Source organism: Mizuhopecten yessoensis, unplaced genomic scaffold, assembly GCF_002113885.1.
Source record: "Mizuhopecten yessoensis strain PY_sf001 unplaced genomic scaffold, ASM211388v2 scaffold10921, whole genome shotgun sequence".
NCBI classification, from domain to species: domain Eukaryota; kingdom Metazoa; phylum Mollusca; class Bivalvia; order Pectinida; family Pectinidae; genus Mizuhopecten; species Mizuhopecten yessoensis.
This window is the reverse complement of record NW_018408788.1, coordinates 148714-168871: the sequence shown is the minus strand read 5'-3', so window position 1 is coordinate 168871 and position 20158 is coordinate 148714. Positions and strand designations below refer to the sequence as shown.

The 20158-nt window shown below is 36.3% G+C and overlaps 1 long non-coding RNA gene across 1 annotated transcript; it reads right to left on the bottom strand.

Moving 5' to 3' along the window:
* Positions 1-557: 557 nt before the first annotated feature.
* On the bottom strand, positions 558-19752 carry LOC110463706. Its single transcript, XR_002464416.1, has 9 exons — positions 19708-19752; positions 16889-16909; positions 11509-11529; positions 11165-11185; positions 9064-9084; positions 6718-6738; positions 5039-5059; positions 4075-4110; positions 558-3024 (listed from the first exon to the last, which is right to left on the bottom strand). It is a non-coding gene; the product is annotated as an uncharacterized LOC110463706 (long non-coding RNA).
* Positions 19753-20158: the final 406 nt, after the last annotated feature.

Sequence of the window (20158 nt, the reverse complement as noted above, 5' to 3'; positions counted from 1 at the left end):
TTTCCACCCGTTTCGGGAACTCTTTGGTTTTCGTGTGATAATTGCTGTAGATATTGTGCAGATATTTCAACCAAATTTAAATCTAACCTCAATAATGTTTACCTACAATATGTCATGCAAGTGGGTGATATAAATTCCACAAATTTTCTTGTTGTCCAGTGTAATTGGGTCAAACAATGTGTATCAAAGAAATAATTGTTAAACTTTTATGCACAAAATGAGTTCAAACACATTCTGATCAATCACAGCTTTAGTGACAAAATATTGTCATGAAGATTACATGAATTGTGGAGTCTGTTGTTACATGTAGTACATTTCCTTTAATTTGGTTTGTTAGTGTTTTACGTCCTATTAATAGCTATGGTCATTTAAGGACGTGCCAGGTTTTGGTGGTGGAGGAAAGCAGGAGTTCCGAGAGAAAATCCATAGACCTGCAGTCAGTACCTTGCAACTGCCCCACATAGGTCTTGAACCAGCGACCCAGTGGTGGAAGGCTAGGGGTACAGTAGCATTTCCTTTAAACTTGAATTTGAAGAATTAAACAGTGAAGACTAAAATCTGCTTGAACTACATACTTTATATTCAAAAAGGAAAAATGGTTATTACAAAAATATATGCATAAACCGAATACATTCGATTATAAAAGGTTATATAATTGTTACAAACAACACTTATTCATTATCTATATCATGATTAAGGATCCCTGTTCCACTACATTGTTTTTTTCACAAAAGTGATTATCTCCCCTTAACATCCGCTTGGATATAACTGTAGCATTGTTTGGCCTGGTCATTTCTGTTGACAAGGTAGGTAAATTGGTTCCAGCGACAGTATAACAATCGGAAGTCCAGGGTTCGAATCATGGCCTAGCCCTCTTAAATTCTACACTCAGAACACTGTTGTTAAATATCTTTTTGTTCATTTCATCTCTATTATTTCTCATAAATGTCCTGCAATGTAAAGTTTTCTTTTCTGAAATGATTTATCAAAGCTATAGTAATGATTGAAAAACGGTTTCCAAAACGTAGTTACAGTTTTTGGCAGTGGGTCAGGGATCCTTAAATAGAGGCGTTATTATAACAATAGAACATTTACAGTAATCTAGTTTTTCTATTAAACAAATAATCAAAACACACTGATTCAAGTAATAACAGCAAAGTAAATGTAAAGGGTACCAACAAGTTGAACTATACAATTACCATTTTCACTATTGTGACATATTTGTTGAGTCCTTTTCAAAGGAAGTGTTCCATAAAAATAACATGTTGCGACGCCTTTTATAATTTTTGGAAAGAAAAAAGAATGAAAAACTGCAGAGTAAAAGTCGATCCTTATATTGAATATCTGATGATTTACATATGGTGCGGGATAGGATTTATGAATGTACAGTATCAATAATCATACCTTTAAAATTTCAAGATTATCGGTTCCTGTGCTCAAAAAATAAAATAAAACATAATAAAATGTTTGTAAAATCCCCTGATGAAAACATAACACTTCAAAATGGCACACTTTCAGTTGTTCTGTTAAAAATCTGAGAATATACGAATAGTTTATACTAAATTTCACTGTTTTAAAATGTACGTTAGTTTGAGGATCCAAAACTGGGAGTCATCCTATAAAATAGGGAAAGTTGGCAAGTATAAATAGTGAATGTCCAATTTAGGGTCGACAAAACAATGAACATTGAAAGATAGCTAACCTGACAGGGGAAGTTACTCTTAGCCAGAAAAAAATTCCTTTTGGATGCTTCATCTTCTTAAAACAAAAGAAGAATGCACGAATGAATAACTCTCTTACGTTGCGGTTACATGTATAGTTAATACTTTGGTACCCTTTACGTTAAATGATTACAGCTAAAATTGGAATGTTTGTCCTGTTTGAACATATTTTATATTTTTAAATTGTTGGGGAACATGCACTACAGTCAAAAAATAGATTTTCATTCAATGGTGTTAATTAAATGATATTTCAATGATAATCATAATATCAACCATAACCAAAAAATATTTAAAAATGTTAACAAAAGTTAAGGATTTACCATATCTTTTCAGTGAGTTATGGAACATTGTTTTGTATTGTATTCTAACCAAATTTTTTGTATCAAGAAAACCCCTTTATCCAATTTTAGCAATGGACAATTTGATTGATACAGATAGCCTATTTTAGCAATAAACATTTTGATTGATGTGAGTAGGAAAATAATGAAATTATATATAAATAAGTATCAAAATTGATCCTAGCAATGTTAACAAACAAAAGCAGCTAATGGTATAAAGTAAGCCATTTCAGAGTGATCTAGGTGGAGTGCAACAAAACCACCCCAAACCCAGGACTATATTTATTGGTTTAGCGGAAGTCGTATAATCCAAAAAGATACAAAGTTTTGATGTTGTCCTTGAGTAGATAGTATTTTGTTTTCTTGCAACATAATATTCGATATTAATTTTGCAAATAACAATGATTATTTTGATTTTCTTTTATTCTTATGCACCAATCTTCACTTAATATGGAGAATGTGAAGTTTCATGCCATGGTATTTTATTGTCGTTGATATTGTCTATCTAGGGGAGGTAAATCTTTATCCAACCAAATTAGGGTCAGCAGCTTCTTATTATTCTGAATAAATACCTTCATTGGTATTTTATGTTGCTTTAAACAAAATATGAGAAACTACTCTGATGGAAAAAATGGCCCTGTGATAAATCTTGTTTAAAATCCAAATTTCTAAAAAAAAGTCTTTCATAAAATCACTCTTAATCTGGTCAGAAAGTTCATATTTGCAAACGTATGAATAAAATACAACTTAAAAAAGCAGTCAAAGTCTACAAAAATATAAAACAAACACAGAAAATGTTTCTGACACTTCCAAATTCACCGGCGCTGTTCTCTGTCAAAATTCTTTTGTGCTTCGTATAGCCAAGTAAAGCCTCGGGATACTTGTTCAAATGTCAATAAATCTCATCCATTTGCCATTTTGATCGAGATGAGCATGGCACCGGTTTGTCCACCCCTTCCGTCCATCTGTAAAGAAAATCAGTGTGTTGATAAGTATTTGAGATTTTAAACAAGGTATTGATATCTCCCTATACAAATATTCTAGCCCATGGATTTTAGCAACCTTTTTGAGAACTGCAAAAGCATCTCAAATCATTAAATATGCTGATAGCAAAATCAACTAAAGAAGTCCTGTTTATCTAGCTGAGTATATAAATTACATGTACAAGACATATTCATCCCATTCGTAAACACAATTTTATAGATAAAAGTAGTTATATAGCAAACATAAAAGGGAAGCAGCAGATTTTTTACCTTATCTTGGTTGGAGCAGAACAAAGGTTTGTGAATAAAACTGAGTGTCTAAAACTTCAAGTGACTTTCTGAAGAGCTGAAAGGTCCAGAGTTATATTTGGCTGGTAGCTTTTCGGGGTGGGGATTAATTATTTTGCAAAACAATTTTACATTTATATGATTTAAAATGACATCTTCTGAAGAACCCAAAACGTTAGGACATTTTGCTGAAAGATTCGTAAGAGAAAGCATAACAAAAATTGTGAACAACATATCATTGACTTACTTTCAATGTCACGGAGGTCAAATATGTCAAAAACTTTGAATGACTTCTTTTGAAGAACTAAAAGGCAAAGAGTCAGTATATTTAGCTGGTAGCTTTCTGATGTGGAGCCTTCCATAATTTTAGAATAGGAATAACATTGACCTAATTTCAAAGTCGCAAACGTCAAATATCTAAAAATGGCATCGTCTAAAGAACCAAAAACGTCTAGAGTCATGATATTTGCCTGGTAGCGTTCTGGGGTGGAGCTTAACTAATTCTGCAAACAAAAATAACTTTGTAGTATTTTTGAGGTCAGAGGGGGTCAAATATTAGAAAAATGTAAAACAAATCCTGAAGAATCCCTACACTTGATAAACGTGTAGGGTATTCGACAGGTTTTGAATTGAAATAATAAAAAAAAACAGGTGAGCTATCAAGGCCCATGGACCTCTTGTTTTCATTTATGAAAACACTACTAAGAGCTCTTTAGATTAATAATTATCATGTACACATATTACCTAAGAACCACCATTGTTGTTATTCAGCAGCATTTTCTACAAAAGAAAAAACTATCTAATACATTCAATTTCATTCATTGAAAAATTGATTTTGTAAGAAGTATGTGTATATATATATATAAAAAACATTACTAATTATACACGAGATATTAACTAAATATTACACCTTTTCATACACTGTGTCTATGTACAACTATGAAACAAGTTTATCAACTTATATTAATCACTCCTGTTGGCCTGAAGGTAAGCATGCGGGGATGTTAATGTGGCAGGAAACCAGAGTAACCGAAGAAAGCCCACATGGTCGGAGAGATGACCCCATATCTTTTCACCTCTGTTTGGGGATCGAATCCCGGCCGTTTTGGTGAAAGGCGATTGCGCTTTTCACTGCGCCACTCGAACATTTATTGTCATACAACTGAGATGCGGATTTAAATTGTCTTCAGAAACATATATTCAAAACATTAAAGTTGTAAAGAATATAAATGTATGAATTAAAAATGCATGCATGTTATTATTATTATCTTTATTTCCTCCAAATGAAGATTACAATACATTTCATATTAATAAAGACAAAATAATACAATAGCAAAATCAGAACAATGGATAATTACATACATGTCACAACAAGAAACCGCTAATGGCAATATGGCCGGATTGTTAGAGTAAATTTTCATGTTAAGCATCACATGTGATAAGCATCCTTTAAGATATACATGCAAGTGTAGTTGATGTAGGGTAAGTAGTTACTTGGTAATTGACCTAAACCAATCTTCTTTACCATAGTGCAGATGGGACCTGACCTGAACCAAACTTCTTAACCTGGTCACTGAAAGCGGAAAATGTAGGTCAGAACCACCATCAAATGCATCGCATGTGATAAGCATCCTTAGATACATAAGCCATGCACGTTTAGTTGATGTACAACAAGTAGTTACTTGGTAATTGACCTAAAACATCTTACCTCAAGTCTCTCCATCCGAGCCTGTTGAAAAAAGAATAATTTATCATTAATACTTATACGAAAGGTTTAATCAGGCTTTATTACTGATGCATTAACAATACACTGTTCTCTGTAGATGTTTCCTTTGCCATCAAACTGAACAAATCGAAATTGTTGTGAAACTAAAAGTTAACGCAGCTTTATTTCATATTCCCATAACACTTGCCTTTTATGAAGTCCTTTTGCATTTATAACAATGTGAGAGTGCATTGATTTCTTTTGGAGATAACATTCCTTGCAATGCCATTTACTTAAACTTTAGCACAGTAGTAACTGGTGCGGGTGTGTGTTAAAAAAATACGGGGAAAATCCGAAAACAAAATGGAAAATTTAATGGATTACATGCAAGAGTGATTATTGTCACAACGCGTTACAGCGCACGAGCTTTCAAACACAATAACATGCAATGGGAGGCAACGTCATACATACAAAGTCCGTGTGCTTCCCGCTTACGTCTAATGAGGTATGACAATGGTCAGTAATTACCAGAAATACAAAGAACGAAGCACCGTCAAAGGTTTAGTTTCTTGATGCAGAAAACCAAATAAAACAAATACTCGCAACAATACAATCTGCCCTATTCGTCCTTTTTGCATCAATCGGTGGTATTAGAAGGTGATAATGTGCGTTTTGTTATATTCTCTAACATGTAGCTAAATAAACGTGTTTTTATTTTATGAAGTTTTTTTTTTTTAGAAAGGTGACACATTTTATTTAACAAGTTAGTAGATTGGAGCAGCAAATATTCTGTAAGTTTTAAAATTGGGGTTTCATTAAAAAATATCTGTTTTTCTGATCATTCAATCGTTGCTTGAGTACGGAGTAAAAAAGCATTTGTTTTTAAATTTACTGAATCGATGTAGAAATCCAAAAAAATATTAATATTTATTCCATTATATGACGACATGGTCGTTTAGAACTCGATGGACCTATTACAGCGCAAATGAATGAAAAAAATCCGTGTCTTAATTGTTCCAAAACACATACACAAATAAAATGAAGGGAATGTGCCTACACAATGTTGCAAAGTTTGATTTTTTTTTACCAGAAATTATTTTTCGACTAGAACTTAATGTTAATGGTACAATTTTGATCACTTGCTTTTGAATTGTTTTTTGTTTGTGGCTAAATACAAAGTATGGCTATCTTTCATAATTGTACTGTTTTGAAAAGTTGGTATAAGCATATGTAAACTTTGTAAGAAAATAGATGGTGCAAAGGTGATTTTTTTATGATTAACCAAATAGACTACAGCTGAATATCGGTAGAAATATCCTTAGATAGAGAACAATCCGTTTTCATACGATAAAAATGTTTTGCACCAGGGGTTTCATTTTCCATACAATTTTACTAATCAAAATTGTGAAACTGTGTAGCATATACCCAACTATATTTGGATTCCTATGGCCCTTGTTTTTGATGAAGTTACCTGATGTATATTTCATTTATAGATGGGGACAGAAATAAGGCGCTTCCAGACACGTTTACAATGAAGTGGCAGCGCCATATATAGTGACAATAGCCAATAACTACTAGAAATACAAAGAACGAAGCATGTTTTTTTTTGTACGGCTATCTTTCATAATTGAATTGTTTTGAAAAATTGATAGATTCATACTGAGTTTTAAACTATTGCTTACCTTTTGTTTCTCCTGTTCTTTCTGTAAAAAATAGATGTTGCAAAGGTGAATTTTTGAAGGATTTACCTAAACAGACTAACACTGAATATCGGTAGTAATACAAGAGGCCTAGAGGGCCTGTATCGCTCCGCTGGAAATGAGATCCAAGGGAATATGCCAAACCCCAAGGCAAGTCCTTGTAGCATATCTGTATTAGATTTGTCATGCCCAGCAATGTTACATATGGTTATGGGGTGGGGATCTCAACTGTTTCCAAGCTGTGACTCAGAAACTAGACCCCTAGGGTTTTGGCTAGACCCTAGGATCAATTCTAATATCATGACTGCATTTGTCTCTTTTTGACCAGCATTTGTATATATAGTTTTGGGGTAGGGATCTCAACCCTTTCAAAGTTATGACCCAGGGGTTAAGTCTGCAAGGGTGGGGCAGACCCTGGGGTCAATTCTAATATCATGACTGCATTCGTCTCTTTGTGCCATGCAACAATTGTATATATAGTTTTGGGGTGGGGATCTTAACCATTTCGAAGTTATGACCCAGGGGTTAAGTATTCAAGGGTGTGGTAGTCCCCAAGGCCATTCTGGAAGCATATGTGCATTCATCTCTTTATACTCAGCAATCGTATATATGGTTATAGGGTGGTGATCTCAACTGTTTCCAAGCTGTGACTAAGAAACTAGGTCCCTAGGGGTTCGGTTAGACCCCAGGATCTATTCTTATATCATGACTGCATTCGTCTCTTTATCCCAAGCATTTGTATATTTAGTTTTGTGGTGAGGATCGCAACCGTTTTAAAGTTATGGCCCAGGGACTATGTCTCCAAGGGTGGGGCCAGACCCTAGAGCCATCCTGGAAGCAAATGTGCATTTTTCTCTTTATACTCAGCAATTGTATATATGGTTATATGGTGGGGATCTCAACCATTTCCAAGTAAACTTATTTTGGCCCCGCCCTTTAGGCCGGGGGGTCAGCCCCGCTATTTGTACAATATTTAATCCCTGCCTCCCATGAATGCTTCCGACCAAATATGATCGATATCCATGGCATATAGTTCTATAGAAGAAGTCGTTTATAGCAATATAGCCAAATTGCCCCGTTTTGGCCCCGCCATCAGCCCCCTGGGGGGTCAGCCCCACCACTTGTACAATTTTGAATCTCCACCACCTAGGGATGCTTCCAGTCAAATATGGTTGATATCCATCTCTTAATTCCAGAGAAGATGTCGCTTATAGCAATAAAGCCAAATAACCTTTTTTGGCCCCGCCCCTCAGCCCCACCATTTGTACAATTTTGAATCCCTGCCTCCCATGAATGCTTCTGATTAAATATGATTGATATCCAATACATAGTTCTACAAAGAAGTCGTTTGTAGCAATATAGCCAAATTGTCCCCACCTTTCAGCCCCCTGGGGGGTCAGCCCCACCATTTGTACAATTTTGAATCCCCCCCATCTAGGGATGCTTCCAGTCAAATATGGTTGATATCCATCTCTTAGTTCCAGAGAAGAAGTCGCTTAAAGCAATATTGCCAAATTGTCCCCACCTTTCAGCCCCCTGGGGGGTCAGCCCCACCATTTGTACAATTTTGAATCCCCACTACCTAATGATGCTTCCAGTCAAGTTAGTTAAATTTCAATCGGTGGTTAAGAAGAATAAGTCGTTTAAAGAAATTGTTGATGGACGAACGACGAACGCCACGGTAATGCATAAGCTCACGTTGGTCCTTCGGACCAGGTGAGCTAACAATACATGGATAAAGAACAATCAGTTTTCATATGATACAATTGTCTTGCAGGAGGGGCTTTCACTTTCTATACAATTTCACAAATCGTTTGTGGCTAAATACAAAGTATGGCTATCTTTCATAATTGTACTGTTTTGAAAAGTTGGTATAAGCATATGTAAACTTCGGTGTGTGATGCATACAGAGTTAACTATTGCCTACCTTTTGTTTCCCAGTTCTTTTTGTAAGAAAATAGATGTTGCAAAGGTAATATTTTTATGATTAACCAAATAGACTACAGCTGAATATCGGTAGAAATATCCTTAGATAAAGAACAATCCGTTTTCATACGATAAAAATGTTTTGCACCAGGGCTTTCATTTTCCATACAATTTTACTAATCGAAATTGTGAAACTGTGTGGCAGCGCCATATATAGTAACAATGGTCAATAACTACTAGAAATACAAAGAACGAAGCATGTTTTTTTCCCAAAGCACATGTATCATGTGCTGTATCATTTATTACTATTTTTGTGACAAAATACAATGTACGGCTATCTTTCATAATTGAATTGTTTTGAAAAGTTGATAGATTCATACTGAGTTTTAAACTATTGCTTACCTTTTGTTTCTCCTGTTCTTTCTGTAAAAAATAGATGTTGCAAAGGTGATTTTTTGAAGGATTTACCTAAACAGACTAAAGCTGAATATATCAGTAGTAATACAAGAGGCCCACAGGGCCTGTATCGCTCCCCTGGATATCTAAGCAATCATGGCAAAATATTCTCCAAATGAGATCCAAGGGAATATGCCAAACCCCAAGGCCAATCCTTGTAGCATATCTGTATTAGATTTTTCATGCCCAGCACTTTTACGTATGGCTTTGGGGTGGGGATCTCAACTGTTTCCAAGCTGCGACTCAGAAACTAGGTCCCAAGGGTTTTGCCTAATATCTAATATCATGACTGCATTTGTCTCTTTTTGACCAGCATTTGTATATATAGTTTTGGGGTGGGGATCTCAACCCTTTCAAAGTTATGACCCAGGGGTTAAGTCTGCAAGGGTGGGGCAGACCCTGGGGTCAATTCTAATATCATGACTGCATTCGTCTCTTTATGCCATGCAACAATTGTATATATAGTTTTGGGGTTGGGATCTTAACCATTTCGAAGTTATGACCCAGGGGTTAAGTATCCAAGGGTGGGGTAGTCCCCAAGGCCATCCTGGAAGCATATGTGCATTCATCTCTTTATACTCAGCAATTGTATATATGGTTATAGGGTGGTGATCTCAACTGTTTCCAAGCTGTGACTAAGAAACTAGGTCCCTAGGTGTTCGTCAGACCCTAGGGTCTATTCTAATATCATGACTGCATTCGTCTCTATATGCCCAGTATTTGTATATATAGTTTTGGGGTGGAGAGCTCAACCGTTTTAAAGTTATGGCCCAGGGACGGGTGGGGCCAGACCCTAGAGCCATCCTGGAAGCAAATGTGCATTCTTCTCTTTATACTCAGCAATTGTATATATGGTTATATGGTGAGGATCTCAACCATTTCCAAGTAAAAAACTTATTTTGGCCTCACCCCTTAGCCCGGGGGGTCAGCCCCGCTATTTGTACAATTTTGAATCCCTGCCTCCCATTAATGCTTCCGACCAAATATGATCGATATCCATGGCTTAGTTCCAGAGAAGATGTCGCTTAAAGCAATATAGCCAAATAACCATTTTTGGCCCAGCTCCTCAGCCCCCTGGGGGGTCAGCACTACCATTTGTACAATTTTGAATCCCTGCCTCCCATGAATGCTTTTGATTAAATATGATTGATATCCAGTGCGTAGTTCTACAGAATAAGTCGTTTGTAGCAATATAGCCAAATTGCCCCCTTTTGGCTCCGACATCAGCCCCCTGGGGGGTCAGCCCCACCATTTGTACAATTTTGAATCCCAACCACCTAGGGATGCTTCCAGTCAAATCTGGTTGATATCCAACTCTTAGTTCCAGAGAAGAAGTCGCTTAAAGCAATAAAGCCAAATTGCCCCCTTTTAGCCCCGCCCTTCAGCCCCCCGGGGGGCAGCCCTACCATTTGTACAATTTTGAATCCCCACCACCTAGTGATGCTTCCACTCAGATATGGTTGATATCCATCTATTAGTTCCAGAGAAGAAGTGGCTTAAAGCAATAAAGCCAAATTGCCCCCTTTTAGCCCCGCCTCTCAGCCCCCCGGGGGGTCAGCCCAACCATTTGTACAATTGTAAATCCCCACTACCTAGGGATGCTTCCAGTCAAATTTAGTTAAATTCCAATCAGTGGTTAAGAAGAAGAAGTCATTTAAAGAAATTGTTGACGGACGGACAACGGACGCCACGGTATGGCATAAGCTCACCTTGGTCCTTTGGACCTTTGGACCAGGTGAGCTAACAAAACATGGATAATGAACAATCAGTTTTCATATGATACAATTGTCTTGCAGGAGGGGCTTTCATTTTCTATACAATTTTACTAATCGAAATTGTGAAACTGTGTGGCAGCGCCATATATAGTGACAATGGTCAATAACTACTAGAAATACAAAGAATGAAGCACCGTTTAAAACTATAGTTTGTCGATTCAGAAAACGCAACAAAATAAATATCTGCTATTTACAGTCTAGCCTAGGCGTACATGTATGACTCATCGGCGGTATTAACTTGTGATAATTTACAACTCATTATAATGTCTTACCTTCAGCTCAGCGTTTACATTCTATAAAAAGATAAAACAGAAATGGTTAAAGAAATATTTGTAAGAAAAGAATAGATTATAATTACTTATTCTATTGATATTTGGTTTGAGTTAAATAGTTATTATTATTATAAGCGCTAATTAGTACAGGTCAAATGAAATAAATAAAAAAGCATGTTGTTTTTGTTCCGAACCACATGTATCATGTGCTGTGTCATTTATTCCTATTTTTGGAACAAAATGCAAAGTATGGCTATCATTATTTATAATACTGTGTTGAAAATAATTTAATATAAATCTTAACGTTGATGCGAGAGACATAATCGAGGTATACTATTACTTACCTCCAGGTTATCCATTCTCCGCTGTAAGGAAAATAGACATCATATTAAAATGGTGATTTTTTTAAGAGTTAACATTCAGTTTTCATATAAGCAATGCACTGTTTGTAGGTGGGCGTTCGATTACCTCCAATTGCACAAATCGTTTATATTTTGAAAATGTGTCGCATATACACAACCCAACGAATTACCCTTGTGTTATTGAAGTTATCTAGGTTGAGGGTACCCAAAATGGAAAGGAACACTTTTAATATATACACAGATACACAGATTTATTCTGACTGTAGGAAATTGTACAATTTCCTCTGCTGTCAGCTCAATTATAAAAGTAAAAATAGTACATATAGTTGGTTAAACATATTAATAACATGATTTCTGAGTCCATTACAGATAGCTGCACAGTTCCATAGAGACCAGATGTTCAATGATAAGTAATTATATTATATTATATATTATATTGTATTAAAGTTCAATCAATGACCATTAGTATGTGTGACTTCGATGGCTTCCATATGGTTATACACAAGTGGTTGGTTCTTCCAATGACGGTCAAGGCTATGTTCAAATGCTCGGACTGTTCGTGACATTACGACCTCCGATGGCAGACCATTCCATATATCTACGGTTCGGTGAAGGAATGAATGTTTCCGGATATTCAGGCAGGTTCTTTGTTTGAATAATTTGAGTTCGTGTCCTCTGGTGGTGGAAATATATATGATGCAGCATTTTCATTTCGCAATAAATGAATTGATATGTATTCTCGAAAAGATTTATATCGTTTATTGTGTTTAGAGCCAATTTTATCTACCAACCTCTTACACATTACTTAAAGGGACATCACGTGAAGAGCCATATTTTTTTAATGAATGTATGTATTGTATGCACTTTTTCCAAGTCTGTATTCAAACTTATTGAACAATAATTATTCATCATCAGAAGTTAATTGCACACTTGCCAATATTTAGAATTTAAATTTATTTAGCTTTAAACATATATTTGTTGCCAATAAATTTGAACAAGGGATGGGGCACAAGTTTTTACAATTTATCACAGCCTTCTCCCGTCATACATTTACAATTAAATGCCAACAATGATAATAGGCATAAACATAAAGTAGATATATATAAATATATATTGAATTTATTACCGGAATGTGACCGGTACAGATGGCACGGGGCTAAACACCCTCTCTCAACCATTGGACAAACCTTTCTGTAAAAAGGAATATTGACGAGACGAATATCCCTTTTCAAATGTTTACATTAAATGCATATATGCAATGACAAACTACACGCGTATAAAAAAGAGAAACGTTTGTGAATTTATTCATTACATTGTACAACTCAATGTCTTTGGCCATTTTTTTTTTCTATACCATGCATATAAATGTATGTATACTTTCACTGTCTCCATACTCTAACACTTAGTAAGTCATATTAGCCATCACACACAATGAACTGTATGGCAAAACCACTACGTGTACATGTACAATATGTGTCAGATATGGAAAGTGTTGAGATACTTGATAAATATTTTTTTATCAATACTTTACAGAGATTAAAGCATACTTGTAAATGGACCTTTTTTTATGTTGAGACAACTTTTCTTTAATCAGTTCCTTTCGTCCGAAACAGAAGCCGTAGTTATCGGCAGCACGCGCCATTTTTACAACGTAATAAAATATTTTTCCCCCTGTTTTTCAATTCGTATTCCGATTCTACCTGAAGTCGAAAATTAATTCTTTATAGAGAAAAGGTTGTTACATGATCATACATTCTAAGTCAAAATCATATGAAAACAAGAACTGTTGAAAAATTACGATTTAAAAACAAATATTATGCGATCCTATTTACTAGAAGTAGGTTCTCCTTCCTCAGTTATTCATCCTGGTCCGTCATTTTGACATTTTTAATCTAGCTTTCTGACGAAGAGCGATTTTTTTTTTATATATTGTGTCGTCGCGCCAGAGGAGGCCGGGTATTCATATTAGTACTAATTTAAATCTTGCATGTCAAAAAAAAAAAAAAAAGTTTAATTCAGCAATATAATTAATCATACCATTTTACTGATCCCGGTAATCTTATAAATTATGTAAATCTAATAGCGCACGTATCCCATTTGACCCCGAGTACCGACAGAGGACAGAACAGAATACGCCGTGGCCATCACAACAATTGTCCCTTGGAGGGCCTCATGGCAAAATCAAACTAACCAGTCACTTATCCCTTAATTCCTTTCGCATAAACCACTGTATAATTATAGAAACACAAAGTAAACTCTCTCCGATACATGCCCATTAACATATTACAACTAAGTTCATCTGTGTTCAAACTCACACAATGATACTACTACTAGCGAGGTTAATAGTTTTAGATATTTATTCATAACATAAACAGCGCTAGCATTTCTGTCGATTTCATTTCAGCTTTACCGGCAATCCGGAAGAATACATGCACCGTACTAACTGCTAGGGCAGTTATTTTCTGCTTTGAATACTTCCCACTGGCAATAATGATTCCGTAACGTACCCCTTGCGCTATCTTTTGACCATTTGGCAACTTTTCGCTTCGTAGCTGACACGGTACAACACTTTTCTTTCGCTTACTTCACACGGCCAGTCATTTTGTTTACAAAGAAATGGTGTGCTATGCGCATGCGCTAGTAGAGGGAAATCCCTGAACAAAACGTTGGTCAGACAGGTAGAAATACCGATGATTATCTTAGATTTTATCATTTTTATGAATCTATTTCAGCCAAGCCCGATCGTTATTTTCCATAAGGAGTCTCACTTGATATGTTTATGTAGTATTTGAAATAAAAGACAAAAAAAAAAGTTACTTCAGTGTGATGCCCCTTTAATCATTAACTCAATTAAAATATTTAAATATGTACATGTAATGAAAAAAATCCTGATAAACGGAATGGTGGGGCAACATAAATATCGTATCATATTTCTAAACATGCAAAAAACTATATGTTCAAATAAAGATTTAAGGGAATGCATTACTAAAATTTGTCATAAATTGTATTATTAAATTATAATTTATTTTCATAAACCGACTTGTATGATGAAATGTTCAACTTCAGGTACTTGATCAGCTTTAAATTACAAATGAATCTGACTCGCGATAATGAGCTCTATAAATAGATACACGTGCTATTGTTACCCAAGAAATACATAAAACAAAGGCTTAATGCATGTATTGTTTCATTTCAGGAAAAAAAAATGGTGTTTCAGAAACTTGGAAAGGAAATATTAATATTTTTCTTTACAAGGTGTTCCATTTTGGGTACGCTCACCCTATGCCTCTTGTGTTAATAGACCGGAATGCAGCAACAAAAGAGCTTCCAAGTGGCCACTTTTCGAAGTGGCAGCCTCATATATAGAAATTATAGTCAATAAATACTAGAAATATATACAACGAAGCAACGTTTAAAATTTAAGTTTGTCAAAGCTGGAGAACCAAACAAAGTAAATATTTGTTATTGTACAATCTCGAGTATCCTTCCATTTATGACTCATCTACATTTATTTATATTCTGTTAGGTTCATCTTGATGTTTACATTCTATAAAGAGATAAATAAAAATACGTTTAAAAAGTATTAACAAGAGGCCCAGGGGGCTTAATAGCTCACCTGGTATATTATTTTTCAATTTGAAACCTGCTGGGTACCATACAGGTTTATCAAAGGAGTACAATAAACAAAGTTGCAAGAAGAACTACATATATATCTGTTTTGGTGAGAAAGACACCAAGAAAATGAGTTTCCATGTTATGTCCCAGCTTTCCTCTATTTCCCCTATTGGGCCTTACATGCATCTTTTTATACAAATTAAACAAATTGAGTTTTTCCCCCTAAGCATGCTTCAGACCACTTTTGGTTTAAATCCCTTCATTTGTACAGAAGGAAGGGGGTGGGGGTGCACATCTTCCATTTATAAATATTAAATTCCCTTTGCCAGAAGATTCTCTAGAACAAGTTTGATTAAAATCCCTTAAACGGTTTATACAAAATTGATTCTTTTGTCCCTAAGCATGCTTCAGACTGCATTTGGTTAAAATCCCTTCACTTGTATAGTAGGAGGAAAAAAAGGCCACACCCTCTAATTATACAAACTTGAGGCTCCTTTGTCCAAAGATGCTCTAGAAAAAATGAAGTCAAAATCCTAGCTTCTATTGGTTGAGAAGATTTTTAAAGATTTACCTATTTGGCCCCACCCCTCTGCCTCTGGGGGGCCATACCCTCTGTTTATACAAAACTGAGAACCCTTTGGCCAATGATATTCCAGACCAAATTTGGTCAAAATCCCTTCATTGGTACAAAAGGAGAAGGATATTTAATGTTTTCCTATATTTCCCCGAATGGGCCTCACCATTCGCCTTAAAGAAGGGGACCCACACACCTCAGTTTATAGAAAATCGATTATTTTGTTCCTAAGCATGCCTCAGACTGCATTTGGTTTAAATCCCTTCACTTGTTTAGTAGGAGAAAAAAATCCTCTATTTCCCCTATTGGGCCCCGCCCTTCCGTCCCCCAGAGGGGCCACACCCTCCATTTATACAAACTTGAGGCTCCTTTGTCCAAAGATGCTCTAGAACAAATTTGGTCAAACTCTTTTTGTTGGTTGAGAAGAAGTAGATTTTTAAAGATTTACCTATTTTCCCCCTATTTGGCCCCGCCCCCCTGCCCCAGGGGGACCATACCCTCCGTTTATACAAAACTCATTGGCCAATGATGCTCCAAATCAAATTTGGTCAAAATCCGAAGCGATTAAGGACTAGAAGCGTTTTAAAGGAAAAAGTTGACGGACGCTGGACGCTGCGACATGGCATAAGCTAACTTGGTCCTTCGGGCCAGGTGAGCTAAAAAGTAGTTATTTAAAACAGTATAATTCTATTGAATTTGAAATTAGGTTTGAGTTATAGAGATGTTATTCCGGATCATCATCGCCATACATAAATGTTAGTATATTTGGTTTTGGAAATATAAGGTTCACTTCAAACAATGAATATGTCACTTGATTTACAAAATAATTTGGGGGTTGAAATACGGAGAAAGGAAGCGTTTGTATCAAATTTACTGAGTCGATGCAGATGGATGAAAAATCATTGTCTTTAATTTTCCGAAACAACATACACACATACAACAAAAGGGAAAGAACTGATCAATTGTTAAAACAAATAATTTTGTTCTAACAAAAAAGATTTTTAGACTGGAACTTGATGTTCATGTTGCTTTACTGATCACATGTTTTTCACATTTATTCCCTTTTTGAGAGAAAATTCAAAGAACAGTAGTTCTCTTTCATGATTATTCTAAAAAAAAAAGTTATAAAAGTAAATGCAGTGTCCGATACATACTAAGTTAAGTAATGCTTACCTTTTGTATCTCCTGTTCTTTCTGTAAGAAAATAGATGTTGCAAAGGTGAATTACATATTGAAGTTTAACCGAAGCAGTCTAAAGCTGCATATCAGTAGAAACAAGCATACTGATTATTGCTAAAGCAATAAATGTTCCTTACCAACCCCCGCTAGCTATTACACTGTAATGATTTATAACAAGAGGCCCAGAGGGCCTGTATCGCTCACCTGAATGTGTTTAAAATAATTGGTATGAAGTAAAGATATAGCACTCAATGGTAGTTGCTGTAAGTACATATGAAATTTCAGAAAGATCCATCCACTACTTGAGATATAGCGAGAACAAACTTCAAACAGAGCCCCATCCCTATGCCCCTAGGGGGTCATACCCACTGTTTATACAAAATTAAGTCCCCTTGGTCCAAGGATGCTCCAGACTAAATAAGGATAAAATCCCTTAATCCCGATGATCGAAGAAGAATTTTAAAGGTTTTACCTCTATTACTCCTATTGGGCTCCGCCCTTCTACCCCCTGGGAGACCACACTCACTGCTTATACAAAATTGAGTTCCCTTGGCCCAATGATGCTCCAGACTAAATTAGGATAAAATCCCTTAATCCCTATGGCAGAAGAAGGATTTTAAAGGGTTTACCTCTGATTCCCCTATTTGGCCCCGCCTCTCTGCCTCCAGGGGGGTTAGACACACCGTTTATACAAAATTGGTTCCCCTTCACCCAAGGATGCTTCATACCAAATTTGGACAAAATCCTGTCATTCGTAGAGAAGAAGGTATTTGCATAATTTGCTATGTTTCCCCTATTGGGCCCTGCCCCTCAGGCCCCTGGGGGGACCAGACCCACGGTGTATTAAAGATTGCTTCCCCTTCCCCCAAGGATGCTTCAGACCAAATATGGAACAAATCCTTTCATTCCTACAGAAGAAGAAGGATTTTAAAGAATTCTATATATTTCCCCTATTGGGCCCCGCCCCTCTTGCTTCCAAATTTGGACAAATCCTGTCATTCGTACAGAAGAAGAAGGTATTTGAATAATTTGCTATGTTTCCCCTATTGGGCCACTCGCTTCTGCCCCTAGGGGGACCACACTCGCTGTTTATACAAAATTTAGTCCCTTTTGCCCAAGGATACTTCAGACTAAATTAAGACAGGAGGCCCAGGGATCTTTATAGCTCACCTGGTATTTTAGTTTTTAATTTAAAACCTGCTGAGTACCATACAGGTTTATCAAAGGAGTACAAGAAACAAAGTTGCAAGAGGAACTATATATAAATCTGTTTTGGTGGGAAAGACACCAAGAAAATGAGTTTCCATGTTATGTCTGCACATCTGCCATTTATAAATATCAAATTCTCTTTGCCCAAAAATTCTCTAGAACAAGTTTGGTTAAAATCCCTTCAACGGTACAGAAGGAGAAGGATCTTCTGGGGGCCAGACCCACGGTTTATATAAAATTAGTTCCACTTCACCCAAGGATGCTTCAGACCAAGAATGTTTTCCTCTATTTCCCCTAATAGGACACCCATCTGCCCCAAAGAAGGGTCCACTCACCTCAGTTTATACAAAATTGATTCATTTGCCCCTAAGCATGCTTCAGACTGCATTTGGTTTTAATCCCTTCACTTGTATATTGGGCCCCGCCCCTATACCCCCATAGGGGCTACAACCTCTGTTCATACAAAATTGAGGCTCCTTTGTCCAAAGATGCTCTAGAACTAATTCTGTCAAAATCCTTCTATTGGTTGAGAAGAAGATTTTTGAAAGATTTACCTATTTTCCCCCTATTTGGCCCCGCATCTCTGCCTCCAGGGGGACCATACCCTCCGTTCATACAAAACCGAGAACCCTTCGTCCAATGATGCTCCAGACAAAATTTGGTCAAAATCCTCTGAGCTGTTAAGGCCACTAGTAGCGTTATAAAGGAAAAAGTTGACGGACGCTGCACCGTGGCATAAGCTCACTTGGCCCTTCGGGCCAGGTGAGCTAATAAAGTCCCTTAATCCTCCCTATGGTAGAAGAAGGATTTTAAAGGTTTTACCTCTATTTCCCCTATTGGGCCCTGTCCCTCTGCCCCCTGACGGGTCAGACACACGGTTTATACAAAATTAGTTCCCCTTCACCCAAGGATGCTTCAGACCAAATATGGAATACATCCTTTTATTCCTACAAAAGAAGAAGGATTTTAAAGAATTTGCTATATTTCCTCTATTGGGCCCCGGCCCCCAGCCCCCAGGGGGGCCAGACCCTTCATTGATACAAAATTAGGATAAAATCCCTTAATCCCTACGGTAGAAGAAGGATTTTAAAGGTTTAATCTCTATTTCCCCTATTGATCCCCGCCCCTCTGCCCCCAGGGAGGCCACACCCACCGTTTTTACAAAATTGAGCCCCCTTGGCCTAAGGATGCTCCAGACCAAGTATCGTCAAAATCTACTTGGCCGTTTAGGACTAGTAGCATTTTAAAGAAAGACGGACGACGGACGCTGCGGTATGGCATAATCTCACCATGGTCCCTCGGACCAGGTGAGCTAAAAATCTTCGACTCAAATGATCCGAACCACATACAAAAATACAGGTATTTTATACACTATAAATTGTTGTAAGGTTTAAACTTTGTTCTAACAGAAACAATTTCTTTATAGGAAATTGATGTAAATGCTACCTAATTGAGAATGTGTATTTGACATTAATTTTAACTTTTGCAAAGATATTCAATGTAAGGTAGTTCTCTTTCATAATCATTTTCTTACAAGACGTTGAAAGGAAAGTAAATCTTTGTAACGTCGGTGTGAGAGGCATACTGATTAAACTATTGCTTACCTTTTGTTCCTCTCTTTCCTTCTGTAAGAAAATAGATGTTGCATTTTTAAGGATTTACTTAAACAGTCGAAAGCTGAATATCTGAATAAATGACCATTTAAAATTGCTGCCTTTACTTGTCTTTAATAAAGTAACGTTATTCCAGTTGTTTTTTTAAATTATTCTGGATCGTCATAAACATACATATATACATATAGTTTAGTATCATTTGGAACTCATACTAATAGGTTTACCATCAAATCATGAATATGTCATTTGAATTACAAAATAAGACTCCGCTTGAAGTATGGAGAAAGGAAGAATTTGTTACAAAACATTTACTAAGTTGAAGCAGAAAGTCAAAACTTGTCAAAATTTACTCCATCATATGACAACATTGTCGTTTAGAACTCGATGGAGCTATTTAAGGGCAAAAGAATAAAAAATCTGTCTTAATTGTTCCAAACCACAA